This window comes from Cyclopterus lumpus, chromosome 12 (assembly GCF_009769545.1).
Source record: "Cyclopterus lumpus isolate fCycLum1 chromosome 12, fCycLum1.pri, whole genome shotgun sequence".
Classification (NCBI taxonomy): Eukaryota; Metazoa; Chordata; class Actinopteri; order Perciformes; family Cyclopteridae; genus Cyclopterus; species Cyclopterus lumpus.
Window position 1 is genome coordinate 20,960,182 of NC_046977.1, and position 14,802 is coordinate 20,974,983.

Here is a 14,802-nt window from a genome sequence, read left to right on the forward strand (position 1 = left end):
CTATGTCAGCTGGGATAGGCTCCAGCGCCCCCGCGACCCTAATGAGGATAAGCGGTATTGAAAATGGATGGATGGATGGATCATCATAATGTGTCTTCTGATTCAGGTTGTGTGGGAGTTTGTTTTCACAAATCGTTGCATTTCACTCAGCAATCTTTTGATAAGGTAGAGAGTCGGGGAGACGCAGAGTTTAAGGCAAAGAGATGTATTTGTTAACTGGTGGGCGGCAACGCACCAAAACAACCGGGAACGGTTACCGGGGATACGTGGCTGTTGGCCACAAACCAGTGATGCCCAGCAGCGGAGAGAGGCGGAGCTTTATCCTTGTAGAGTTTCCAATAGGGCACATCCAGGTACCTGTTGGGTGCAGGACACAGACCAGTGAAGAGGCTCGGGACCCGTCACAGGGAGCCAGGTAACTACATGGCTTCTAGGGGTACTCTCGGAGGTCTGGACACGTTTAGCTCTCCTGGGGACAGAAGTTAGGGCAAACTGGAATTCAGGTAAGTGTTTATTCCATTTCTTGTGATTATTTCCATCGAGTGATGCTATCATTGTTTTGAGAGTCCTGTTCATCCTTTACGTCAGATGTGTTTGTGGATGAGGTCACTTTGCTTCAGGTTCTATTCTTTGCAGGTTTCCAAACTGGGCCTTGGTCTGAGAGGATGTAGTCAGGGCCTTGGTCTGAGAGGATGGAGTCAGGGCCTTGGTCTGAGAGGATGGAGTCAGGGCCTTGGTCTGAGAGGATGGAGTCAGGGCCTTGGTCTGAGAGGATGTAGTCAGGGCCTTGGTCTGAGAGGATGGAGTCGGCCTTGGTCTGAGAAGATGGAGTCAGGGCCTTGGTCTGAGAGGATGGAGTCAGGGCCTTGGTCTGAGAGGATGGAGTCAGGGCCTTGGTCTGAGAGGATGGAGTCAGGGACTTGGTCTGAGAGGATGGAGTCAGGGACAGGCACAGAGTCGGCAGCGGCAACCGGCATTGGCTGCAGCACAGAGGTGGCAGTGGGAGTGGGAGGCGGCAATGCAACGCGAGGCGGCTTTGGCTTTGGCTTTGGCTTTGGCACAGAGGTGGCAGCGGGAAGTGGCAGCAGGAGGCGGCAGTGGGGCAGACGCTGGAGAAAGTTCTGGGGAACAAGATGATACTCCTGCGAGTGTGGGTGATGTCCTCGGGGCGCGTGTCCAGACTGGTCTGGAAATAGACCGCCTCGTGGACACCCAGGTAAGTCTACAGGGTCCCTTGTAATCCAAAGAGTTCCTCCAAACAAGAGCAGGACCACAGCATGAGCACCTCAGGGTCCTTTGCCTCAATATTACACGGCATGTGCAGGCTGGTGGCTCTCACATATGCTTGATCTGCAATTTGGGGAAGCTTGAGGGAGCTAGCACGTTTCATCCCAAACTTCTTGAGTTAGCAGACAATCTTGAAGTGGTGTTGATCGCTTGTCTCAGAAATGAACAGATCCAGGAGCCCTACAATAAATTACTGTTCCTGGTCCAGGATATTTATGTTATGCCAACGAAGAGGTGGCGTATTTTTGGATGGTCCAGGAATGGGCTGCTGCACGGAAGTTGCATCGAGAACCACTCTGGGCTGCGGCACGGAGGCAGCAGCGGTAGCTGGCGTGGGCAGTGGGAGGCAGCAATGCGAGGCGGCTTTGGCTGCAGCTTTGGCACAGAGGTGGCAGTAAGAAGTGGCAGCGGGAGGCGGCAGTGGGAGCCAGCGTGGGCAGTGGGAGGCTGCCAATGTGACGCGGCTTTGGCTGCGGCACAAAGGTGGCAGCTGGAGGCGGCAACCAGCATTGGCTCCGGCTTTGAGGTGGCAGCGGCAGTGGGAGCCAGCGTGGGCAGTGGGAGGCTGGCAATGCGACACGGCTTTGGCTGCAGCATAGAGGTGGCAGCGGGAAGTCGGCAGCGTTAACCAGCATTGGCTGCGGCAATATCCTCACCTCTGGTTCTCTGCTTCAAATGGAGAAGAGTGAGGAATTCCTCCTTTGTTGTAAAGTCCTGGAAAGCCATTCTGACAAATACAACAAGCTGAGCTGTATCCATTACATTACATTAGTAATGTCATTTAGTTGACGCTTTTATCCAAAGCGACTTAATAAGTGCATTAAACCATGAGTATGAACAACAAGAATAAAGCAAGTACAATTTCTTCAATAAAGTTAAACTACAAAGTGCTAAACAACAAAGTGCTATCAGTAAGAGACATTTAAGTGCTACTAGAGTGCTACTACGGCGCTACCTTCCCTATTCAAGGTATAGTCGAAAAATATGTGTTTTTAGTTTGTGACAGAAGATGTAGAGACTTTCTGCTGTCCTGATGTCAATGGGGAGCTCGTTCCACCAATGAGGAGCCAGGACAGCAAACAGTCGTGATTTTGTTGAGTGTTTAGCTCGAAGTGAAGGAGCTACAAGCCGATTGGCAGAAGCCGAGAGAAGTGAACGAGCTGGGGTGTGAGGTTAGACCATGTCCTGGGTGTGAGGTTAGACCATGTCCTGGATGTATACTGGACCCGATCTGTTCGCAGTACGGTACGCAAGTACCAATGTTTTGAAGTGGATGCTGCAGCCACCGGTAACCAGTGAAGGTCGCGGAGGAGCGGAGTAGTGTGGGTAAATTTCGGGAGGTTAAAGACCAGTCGAGCTGCTGCATTCTGGATGAGCTGTAGAGGTCGAATGGCATTAGCAGGTAGACCTGCCAGGAGGGAGTTGCTATAGTCTAGCCGTGAGATGACCAGAGCCTGGACCAGAACCCATTACATCCAGCGATTCATCAAACTGCAGTGAAACTATTCACAGAGTGACAAGTCCTTCAACACCTGTTGACCAACGTCCTCTGACAGTACTCGACCCTTCGTGTCACCAAGCGGTACCGCACGGAATGCCGCTGTTATGTCCTCTTTGGTTATGAACTTTCCGCCATTGCTTCCTTAAATAAATCCCCCATCAATGTCCTGGAGCTACGGGCCGTGCACCTAGCGCTCAAACATTTCCTGCAGTACCTAGCAGGAAAACATGTACTTGTTCGGTCGGACAACACCCCGACCGTATTTCACATAAACCATCAGGGAGGCACCAGGTCTGCAAAGCAGCTACGGGCGGCGCGTGCCCTTCTGACCAGCCTTCGGGCGATGTATCTACCAGGGGAACAGAACCAGGTTGCAGATTCCCTCTCCCGTCGCAAGCCCCCATCGGGGGAGTGGCAGCTTCATCCAGAGGTGGTGCACAGCATCTGGGGTTTCTTTGGCAGGGCCAAGGTGGATCTCTTTACCTCAGAGATGTCAACCCACTGCCCCCACTGGTTCTCCCCGATGGAGAGGACCAGTCCTCTAGGTCAAGATGCCCTGGCCCACACATGGCCAGAGGGCCTTCTTTATGCTTTCCCTCCATTTCCCCTGATCTTGCCAACGCTTCTTAGGGTCCTTCAACAGGGCCACAGTCTTTTGCTGGTGCCCCATTGTGGCCAGCCAGGACTTGGTTTCCCCTGTTGCGCATTTTGTGGGTCTGGCCGTTGTAGGGCCCGATCGGGTGCTGAGCGGCTGCACAGAACTAGTCAGGAAGACTATTCTAAATGCCAGAGCGCCGTCTACCCGTCTACAGTACGAATGTAGATGGAGGCTGTTTTCAGACTGGTGCGTGGGTCACAACGAGGACCAAGTGCAGTGCCCCGTGCCTGTTATACTTGAGTTTCTGCAGTCCCACCTAGATAAGGGCCGGTCTCCCTCTACCCTGAGGGTGTATGTAGCTGCTATCTCATGGCAGCATGTTCAAATTGACAATGACACGGTAGGGAGCCACAGGTTGGTGTCCCTCTTCTTAAAAGGGGCTCAGCGACTGCGTCCCCCGAGCACCCCATGGGCTCCTCCATGAGACCTGTTCGTGGTACTGGACACCCTATGCTTGCCTCCTTTCGAACCCCTGGCGGAGGCAGAGCTGAGTTGGCTGTCGGCAAAGACCGTTTTTCTCCTTGCCATCACTTCGGCAAAGGATTGAGGGGCCATTCAACCAGGAGTGTTTCCACGTCATGGACAACCCTGAGAGGTGTGCCAGTGGATGATATATGTGCTGCAGAACGTTCACCAGATACTACAGGGTGAACGTTGCTACCCCTCACCCACTGGGAGTGGTTCTTCGTCCAGATTCCTCTACTTGATCCATACGAGGTAGGCTCCTTGGGTTTCCTCGTGACTCTGTTGATATAAGTCATCCAGTGCTAAGCACCTGGATATGACATTCAATTCAATTCAGTTTATTTTGTATAGCCCAATATCACAAATTACAAATTTGCCTCAGAGGGCTTTACAATCTGTACACATACGACATCCCTGTCCCAGGACCTCACATCGGATCAGGAAAAACTCCCCAAGAATAACCATAGACAGGGAAAAAAGGGAAGAAACCTTCAGGAGAGCAACAGAGGAGGATCCCTCTCCCCGGATGGACAGAAGCAATAGATGTCATGTGTACAGAATGAACAGCATTACAGAGTTACATAAACACATTACATGAATATGACAATGTATGAATGGAACTCCAATCCATGAAACAGAAGGAGGTAGAGAGGAGGGGGGGCGGGGCGCATTAGCAGGGCCAACGCGGGAGGCCGGCTCACCAGGCATCAGACACCTCCAGGTCCAATGGACCCTATGAGACGTGAAGTCACAAAGACTCCGGGGAGGAAGCAGAGTTAATAAGGTGCAATGGAGAGATGTCAATTCATCCATAAGGAGACAGAGAAGAGGAGATAGGTGCTCTTTGTATCCTAAAACATCCCCCAGCAGCCTATAAGCCTATAGCAGCATATCAAGGGGCTGGACCAGGGCAAACCTGATTCAGCCCTAACTATAAGCACTATTAAAGAGGAAAGTCTTAAGTCTATTCTTGAATGAGGTGACTGTGTCTGCCTCCCGGACTAAAAGTGGAACCTGGTTCCATAAAAGAGGAGCTTGATAACTGAAGGCTCTGGCTCCCATCCTACTTTTTAGGACTCTAGGAACCACAAGTAGCCCCGCATTTAGTGAGCGCAGCTCTCTAGTGGGGCAATATGGTACTACAAGCTCCTTAAGATATGATGGTGCATCACCAATCAAGGCTTTGTAGGTGAGGAGAAGAATTTTAAATGTGATTCTTGATTTTACAGGGAGCCAGTGCAGAGCAGCTAATACAGGAGTCATGTGATCTCTTTTGTTAGTTTTTGTGAGTACACGAGCTGCAGCATTCTGGATCAACTGGAGGGATTTAAGAGACTTATTAGAGCAGCCTGATAATAAGGAGTTGCAGTAATCTAGTCTGGAAGTAACAAACGCGTGAACCAGCTTTTCTGCATCTTTTTGGGACAAGATGTGCCTGATTTTTGAAATGTTACGTAGCTGATGAAATGCAGTCCTTGATATTTGCTTAACGTGGAGTTAAAGGACAAGTCTCGGTCAAAGATAACTAGAGATTCTTTACAGTGGTGTTGGATGCCAGGGCAATGCCATTTACAGAAACCACATCACCAGATAATTGATCTCTGAGGTGTTCAGGGCCCAGTAAAATAACTTCAGTTTTGTCTGAGTTAAACATCAGGAAGTTGCAGGTCATCCATGTTTTTATGTCTTTAAGACATTCTTGAATTTTAGCAAGCTGGTTGGTCTCCTCTGGTTTGATCGATAGATATAATTGAGTATCGTCTGCATAGCAATGAAAGTTTATGCAGTGTTTCCTGATAATATTGCCCAAAGGAAGCATATATAAGGTAAATAAAATTGGTCCAAGCACAGAACCTTGTGGAACTCCGTGATTAACGTTGGTGGTCATTGAGGCTTCATCGTTTACAAATACAAATTGAGATCGATCTGATAAATAGGATTTAAACCAACTTAGTGCGGTACCTGAAATGCCAATCGACTGATCCAGTCTCTGTAATAGGATGTCATGATCAATGGTGTCGAAAGCAGCACTAAGGTCTAACAATACCAGTATGGAGATGAGTCCTTTATCTGCTGCAATTAGGAGGTCATTTGTAATTTTCACCAGTGCTGTCTCTGTGCTGTGGTGTTTTCTAAATCCTGACTAAACTTCTCAAATAAATTATTCTGATGTAGGAAGTCGCACAACTGATTTGCGACTACTTTCTCAAGGATCTTAGAGAGGAAGGGAAGGTTAGAGATCGGTCTGTAGTTAGCCAACACCTCTGGATTAAGAGTGGGCTTTTTCAGGAGAGGTTTAATTACAGCTACTTTGAAGGAATGTGGTACATGCCCTGTTAGCAATGACACATTAACAATATCCAACAGAGAGGTGCCAATTAAAGGCAACACGTCTTTAAGCAGCCTCGTTGGGATGGGGTCTAAGAGACAGGTAGACGGTTTAGAAGTAGAAACCATTGAGGACAATTGGTCTAGGTTAATGGGAGAAAAGCTATCCAAATATACACCAGGGCATACAGCCGTTTCCAAGGCCACTCCTCTTGATGACAGATCGGCAGTAGTTGAGGGCAAGAAATCATCAATCTTGCCTCTAATAGTTAAAATCTTTTCATTGAAGAAGTTCATGAAGTCATTACTACTGAGGTCTATAGGAATACACGGCTCCACAGAGCTGTGACTCTGTCAGCCTGGCTACAGTGCTAAAGAGAACCCTGGGGTTGTTCTTATTTTTCTCTATTACTGATGAGTAATAGGCTGCTCTGGCATTACGGAGAGCCTTTTTATATGTTTTAAGGCTGTCTCGCCAAACTAAGCGTGATTCTTCCAGATTGGTGGAACGCCATATGCTTTGGAGCTTTCGTGAAGTTTGCTTTAGGTCGCGGGTCTGAGGGTTATACCAGGGAGCAAACCTCCTTTGACTCACTGTCTTTTTCTTCAGTGGGGCTATCGAGTCTAGTGTCATTCTCAGTGAGCCTATAGCACTATCGACAATATGATCAATCTGGGACGGACTAAAGTTAGCACAGGAGTCCTCCGTCACATTGAGACGTGGTATTGAATCAAATGCAGAAGGAATCGCTTCTTTAAATTTAGCTACAGCACTGTCAGTTAGACATCTGGTGTAGAAACTTTTGACTAACGGTGTACACTCCAAGAGTATGAACTCAAAAGTTATGAGGTAATGGTCTGACAGAAGAGGGTTCTGTGGGAAGACCTCCAAATGCTCAATGTCAATGCCATATGTAAGAACAAGGTCGAGGGTGTGGCCAAAGCAGTGAGTGGGTTTCTGTACTCTCTGACAGAAGCCAATCAAGTCCAACAATGAGATAAATGCAGTACTTAGGCAATCATTATTAATATCAACATGAATATTAAAATCTCCTACAATAATAACCTTATCAGTTTTAAGGACTAAACTTGATAAAAACTCTGAAAATTCAGATATAAATTCTGAATATGGACCTGGAGGCCGGTACAGTATAACAAATAGGATTGGCTGTAATGTTTTCCAGGTTGGATGTGAAAGACTAAGAACAAGGCTTTCAAATGAGTTGTAGTTTAGTTTAGGTTTAGGATTCATTAATAGGCTTGAGTCAAAGATGGCTGCTACTCCACCTCCTCGGCCGGTGCCTCGAGGAATGTGAGTATTAATATGACTTGGAGGAGTTGATTCATTTAGGCTGACATATTCTTCATGGCTCAGCCAGGTTTCAGTAAGACACAATAAATCAATGTGATTGTCTGATATTAAATCATTTACTAATACAGCTTTAGATGACAGAGATCTAATATTTAGGAGTCCACATTTAATTCTCTTGTTTTGTTGCACTGTTGCAGTAGTGATGTTAACCTGTATGAGGTTATTTTGTATGACTCCTCTTCTGGTTACTTTTGATTTAATTAATTTAAGTGGCCGTGGGACAGACACAGTCTCTATAGAGTTAAGGTTAAGGGTGGGTAACTGCTCGGATGGAAGTGCAGAGAACGGTGGAAGATTACAACTCTGCTTCTGCTTCCTGATCTGAACTCTGGATCATGGATTAAGTCCGCTAATCAACTTGGCCATGTTCACAGAAATGAGACGCGCTCCATCCCAAGTGAGATGAATGCCGTCTTGACTCATCAGATCAGGCTTTCCCCAGAAAGTCTGCCAGTTATCTATGTAGCCCACATTGTTTGCTGGGCACCACCTGGACAACCAGCGGTTGAATGACGACATGCGGCTATACATGTCATCATTGATCAGATTGGGGAGAGGGCCAGAGAAAACTACGGTGTCCGACATTGTCTTGGCATAAGTACACACCGATTCCACATTAATTTTAGTGACCTCCGACCGCCGCAGTCGGGAGTCATTACCGCCGGCGTGTATTATAATCTTACTTTAACTACGACCAGAGTGGGTTTCTCAGTGGGTGCGTCGCTGAGTGGGGAAAACTGGTTCGAAACGTGAAGAGGTTTGCGGTGCTCAGTGGGCTTCTGTTCAGACTTAAAACCCCTTCGAACAGTCAGCCAGCCATCCGGCTGCTCGGGGGCTGCCGGGGGACAGCTAACAGAGGCTAAAGCTAAAGGCTCCGGAACCGGCTATGGGGGGAGGCGGGCTAACTAGCGTAACTGTCTGAGCTTCGATGGTGCGGAGCCGTGCATCTAACCCACTTAGAACTGCCTCCAACCTAGCAAATGAACTACACTTGTTTCATGTACCGTTATCATTAAGGGAGGCAGAGGAATAGCTCTACATGAGACACTCTAAGCAAGAGGGAGCGGGAGGGGGAGAAGAAGACATCGCGAGCTGCTAAGCTGGCAACCGGAAGTGATGCAATACGCTTACCGGAAGAGAGAGAGCGATGCGTTCAGGAACATTAAACTATTCCCTGTCCTGGACAAGACATAAACGGTCCTAGGGGGGTAGGGCTTGCACCCCGACCCCTTGAAACTCACCTTGCAACAAAAACCCGAAGAAAACAAATGAACCCGCTGCGCACTCCCGCCGCAGCTTGTCGTTGTCGGGCTGCGCGACACATGGAGGCAACGGGGCAAAGCAACCGGGTTGGGTTGGATTCAGGGGTGCATTGCCCGGGTGGTGCAGAGGTGTCGTCCGCAGGTCGGCGTTCCTCTCCGTTGAACCTGAGGCAGTCCGTCCGGGTGGGCACTTGGAACGTCCTGTCACTTCGGAGTGACGATCACCTGCCTCTATTATCTTCGGAGCTGACCAGGTTGGGCATTGGCATAGCGGCTCTCTCTGAGGTAAGGTGGGCTGGAAGTGGCAAGATCAGCATGGATGGATACACCTACTACTGGTCTGGCCGCTCTGATGGCTACCATACCCAGGGAGTGACTGTGGCCGATGCCAATCGGTTGGCTCCGATGGTGGCGGAGGTCACTCCTGTCAACAAGTGTATCATGAGGCTGAGAATTACCCATTCCTTAGAGGTGATATCTCTGGTCTCTGTGTATGCTCCGACCGGGGTGAGTGATGTTTCCGTGAAGGAGGCATTCTACGCCAAACTCAATTTGGTGATTGATGGTTGTCCACAGAGGGACACCCTCCTTGTCCTGGGAGACTTCAATGTGTCGTCCGGTACTGACAGAGTTGGCTACGAAACATGTGTCAGTCCCCATGGCTCTGGGCTAAGGGATGAATGCGCCTCTATGCTCCTTGACTTTGCTAAAGGTCGAGGGCTTAGGATCGCTGGATCTTGGTTCAGGGTTCTAAGCCACGACGCTGGACTTGGTATTCAAACACTGGCACCGTGGCAAAGGAGATCGACCATGTTCTTGTGGATGGTCGTTGGAGACTGCTGCGGAACTGCAGAGTCTTTCGGAGTGCTCAGTTTTTCTGCACTGATCACAGGCTTGTTGTGGAGACTCTTGGGCTGCGACTCAAGTCCGCGAGGTCATCGGCTTCCAGGCAAACTCGCTTGGATGTTGGTAGGCTCCAGGACGAGGGGGTAGCTGAGGAGTTTGCCCGCAAGCTTGGGGACAGTCTTGGAGGGCTGGGTGCTTCGAATGGCCCTGAGGAACAGTGGACGGGCTTCAAGACTAAAACTCTGGAAGTGGCGGCCGAGTGCCTTGGAGTTTTGCGTGGGTCGAGGAGGGGGTTTCTCTCTTCGGGGACGATTGGAATCATTGAGAGTCGCAGGGCTAGACTTGGCGGCAGAGCTGGTCTGTATCGGGAGCTAAAACGTGCAACTGTACGTGCTGTGAGGAATGACAAAGAGGCATATGTGCGAGGAATCTGTGAGACGGTCGAGGGTCATCTCTGGTCGAGTGACTCCCCGCCTTCAGAGGAATCTGTGCATTACGTGCCTCCAAACCTTCTCCTCGCAGTACTGCGGTGAGAGCGGCAGATGGTGGACTCCTGTCGTAAGAGTCTGAGGTCAGAGCCTGCTGGGCCGAATACTTTGAGCGTCTTTACCAGGCGGATGCTCCGTCTCGTGGATTGGACGATATGGATGCTGTGCCTCTGCCTGCGGACCCCCCCGATCGACTGTGCGCCACCTTGGGGGGAGGGGTTCAGGGAACGGTGCCGGGACGAGGTCTAATCAACCTCAGCTGGGGTGAGGGTTAATCGGCCCCAGCTGAGGTTAATCAGTGTGTGTGTGTGTGTGTGTGTGTCTGTATTTCCCTCAAAAGGAGCAGTAGCGACGGGGAAGAGGAGGGCGGCGTGGCAAGAGTTCGCAAATACAGCTGTGTGTGTGGGATGAACAATAAAAATGGTTTTGTGAACCCCAAGAATCAGCGTTGCTTCCTCTGTATACTGTCCGAGATCACGGGATAACGTGGGTAACGTTACAACATGTTATAAAAAGTTAGAAAGACTATTGATGGTGAATGGGTGAAATAAAAAACACAGGACTTTCAATGGTGTTTGTGTCTTAAAGTGTATTTGTGTAGCTTCATCCAGAGGTGGTGCACAGCATCTGGGGTTTCTTTGGCAGGACCAAGGTGGATCTCTTTATCTCAGAGATGTCAACCCACTGCCCCCACTGGTTCCCCCCGATGGAGAGGACCAGTCCTCTAGGTCAACAGCGCAAGTTCAGACAGGAAGACCATGGATCATCTTGCTGCTGTCTCATTTAAACATGACTGTCTCCCTACCTGCACGGTGGTGTAGTGGCTAGCACTGTCGCCTCACAGCAAGAGGGCCGCGGGTTCAATTCCCGGTCGGAGCGGTCCTTCTGTGTGGAGTTTGCATGTTCTCCCCGTGGCAGCGTGGGTTCTCTGCGGGCTCTCCGGCTTCCTCCCACAGTCCAAAGACATGCTGCAGGTTAATTGATCTCTAAATTGCCCATAGGTGTGAATGTGAGAGTGAATGGTTGTATGTCCCTACATGTGCCCTCGATGGACTGGCGGCCTGTCCAGGGTGTCCCCTGCCTTCGCCCTATGTCAGCTGGGATAGGCTCCAGCGCCCCGCGACCCTAATGAGGTGACAAAATGGATGGATGGATGGATGTCTCCCTACCTTCAGTTCTTTCATGCTGCTGTTACGCACCTCTCCACCTCCCTCATCACTCATCACTCATCATTCTATCAGCTCATCACCACGGCTCATCTATCTCGTTGCTGATCGGGGGCGTCGGCCCTCAATTGCAAATCTCCCCGCAGAGTCCAAGCGCAAAAGACGCTGAGACTTCATCATTTCATATCATCTGTTAACAATAACATGCATCCTTTATTTATCTAACTGGTCTCTCCCTGACTGAAATCCTGGCTGTATTTAGCGCAACGGTGCTTGGCTCTCTCCCTGAACTCTCTCCCTGAACTGGACCGAGCCCACAGAAGCCTTGCTCCAAAACCTGCTCCAGGCGAGCGGCCACGACCTGTCATCATACAGTTCCCCCCGTTTTCAAATCAAGGACCTGGTTATTCGCGAGGCACGTAAAGGAGGCGACCTGCTCTACAATGGCCACAAGATTCGCCTTTATGATGACTACAGCCCGGACCTGTATGTTATCCTTTTGAAACGGCGCGCCAAGTTCAAAACTTGCATGGCGGAGCTCTACCAGCGGGGCTACAAGCCGGCTCTCCTATATCCTGCCAAGCTACGCGTTACCTTGCCTAATGGAGAGAGAGTATGGCTCCCGACTATCGCAGAAGCCACTAAATGTGTCCACGGTTTGCAGGTGGATAAACAACACGTAATGACTGAACTTTGCATTCGCTGAACTTTGCATTCACTGAGTGTAAGTGCCTTTCGTCTGTGTGTATCTGGTGGCGCTAACTAGCGCAATGTGTTTTATCTGCCTCTAGCTTGACGTTCCTGCTCTATTTACGAGGCTATATTTGATTTACGTAGCCTACTATGCATCCGTTATACAGCACCTACAGCTGTTTTGTTTCCCTCCTGTTTTGTGCAAGGTTAGTTGTTGACAATGTTTTGGGTTAATGTAATTTCAGTTAGTTTTATGTGTTTTATGTGTATTTTCTTGTATCTTGCGTGCATGCTGCTCTTAAAACTTTATATGCCCAACTTAGTCAAGTGTTTTACCTCTCATCTCTGGTGCGGGGATGGGAACAGGCGTTGTCTCCGGCAGACAAATCAATGATTGGTATTTGCACTTTTTTGAAATTTTTTTACTCCTCTTTTTCAAGCAAAGCCAGGGGGGTTGCAATTCTTATTCACAAATCAGTGCCATTCTCCGTGACCAAAGTGGCGTCTGACACAAATCATCCAGACAGAGAAGTCATGTGACCTGCTACTCTTACTGTCTTCCTTTGCTCTCTCTCTCAGTCCTTCCCCTCCTACTCACAAAGCTGGCAACCACCTTGACTATATTTTCACCAGAAACTGCTCTACAGCTAACCTCACTGTAACTGAACTTCATGTCTCTGACCACTTCTTCATATCTTACTCTCTCCCACTCTTTGGAACTGACAACCCTCCCACAACGGACTCTGCACCTGTCCGTCGCAACATCCGCACCCTCTCTCCATCTCACCCTCCTCTCTGGCCTCCTCTGTTCTGTCAGCCCTCCCTTCAACCGATTCCTTCGCACTCATGCAGCCGAACTTCGCTACTGACACTCTTCTCTCTACGCTGTCGTCCTCTCTTGATTCTCTCTGTCCTCTTATGACTCGAAAGGTCCTCAAGTTCTCTCCGGCTCCGTGGCTGTCCGAACCAGTGCAAGAGAGCCACTATGCGAGCATCGGAAAGGAAATGGTGAAAATCCAAACACGCCAGCGACCTGCTCGCCTATCAATCTCTTCTCTCCTCCTTCTCTGCGTCCATCTCTGCAGCCAAAAGTCTGTTCTACCAATCCAGAATCGAATCCTCTTTATCTAACCCTAAAAAGCTCTTCTCAATTTTTTCCAACCTCCTTGACCCCCCTGGTCCCCCCGCCCTCCCTCCACCCTTCTACCAAGCCACTTTGTTGACTACTTTACAAAAAAGATAGACGACATACGCTCTTCATTTACTAATCCATCTTCCATAACTACACCTCCAGTAACTTCACCTTCTTCCCCCTTGTTTTCCTCTTTTATCCCCCTGTCTCCTAATCAAGTTCTTACCTTGGTTTCCCCCCCCCCCCCCCCCCCCCCCCTGCTGAGAACAGCCTGGGGTAGACCCTGCTTTCCCTTCCTGAGCCGTCGGATGGTTTGCCAGAACTTCCTTGAGGCCAACCGAAAGTCCTTCTCCATGGCCTCCCCGAACTCCTCCCATGCCCGACTTTTAGCCTCCGCGACCATCGCAGCTGCAGCCCTTCTGGCCCGCCGGTACCCGTCAGCTGCTTCAGGAGACCCCTGGGCCAGCCAGGCCCGAAAGGCCTCCTTCAGTTGGACGGCTTCCCTCACCCCCGGTGTCCACCATCGGGTTCTCGGGTTGCCACCACGACAGGCACGATGACCTTCCGGCCACAGCCGCGAGCAGCCGCGTCCACAATAGAGGCTTTGAACAAGGTCCACTCGGATTCCATGTCCCCAGCCTCCCTCGGGATTTGTGAGAAGTTCTTCCGGAGGTGGGAGTTGAAGACCTCCCGGACAGGATCCTCTGCCAGACGTTCCCAGTTCACCCTCACTACACGTTTGGGCTTGCCAGGTCTTTCTAGCCGACTCCCCCGCCATCTGATCCAACTCACCACCAGGTGGTGATCAGTTGACAGCTCTGCTCCTCTCTTCACCCGAGTATCCAAGACATACGGCCGCAGATCAGATGATACGATTACAAAGTCGATCATTGATCTCCGGCCTAAGGTGTTCTGGTACCAGGTACACTTATGAGCCACCTTATGTTCGAACATGGTGTTCGTTATGGACAAACTGTGGCTAGCACAGAAGTCCAACAACAAAACACCATTCGGGTTCAGATCGGGCAAGCCGTTCCTCCCAATCACGCCCCGCCAGGTTTCTCTGTCATTGCCCACGTGAGCGTTGAAGTCTCCCAGGAGAACTATGGAGTCGGCAGGCGGCACCCTTTCCAGGACCCCTCCCACCGACTCCAAGAAGGCCGGACACTCCGAAATGCTGTTCGGTGCATAAGCACAAACAACAGTCAGAGCCTTACTCCCCGCAACCCGTAGGCGCAGGGAGACGACCCTCTCGTTCCCCGGGGAAAACTCCAACACAGCGGCACTCAGCTGGGGGCTCGTGAGTATTCCCACTCCCGCCCGGCGCCTCTCACTCTGGGCAAAGTCCAACCCTTCTCCAGGAGCTTGGTTCCAGAGCCCATGCTGTGCGTGGAGGTGAGCCCAACTATATCTAGCTGGTACCGCTCCACCTCCTGCACCAGCTCCGGCTCTTTCCCCGCTAGTGAGGTGACGTTCCACGTCCCTAGAGCTAGTCTATGCCGCCAGCGATCGGCCTGCCCAGGTCTCCCACCTGGCCCGCCGCCCGGTCTTCATAGCACCCGACCATGGATAATTCTCCCTGCGGGTGGTGGGTCCACAGGGTG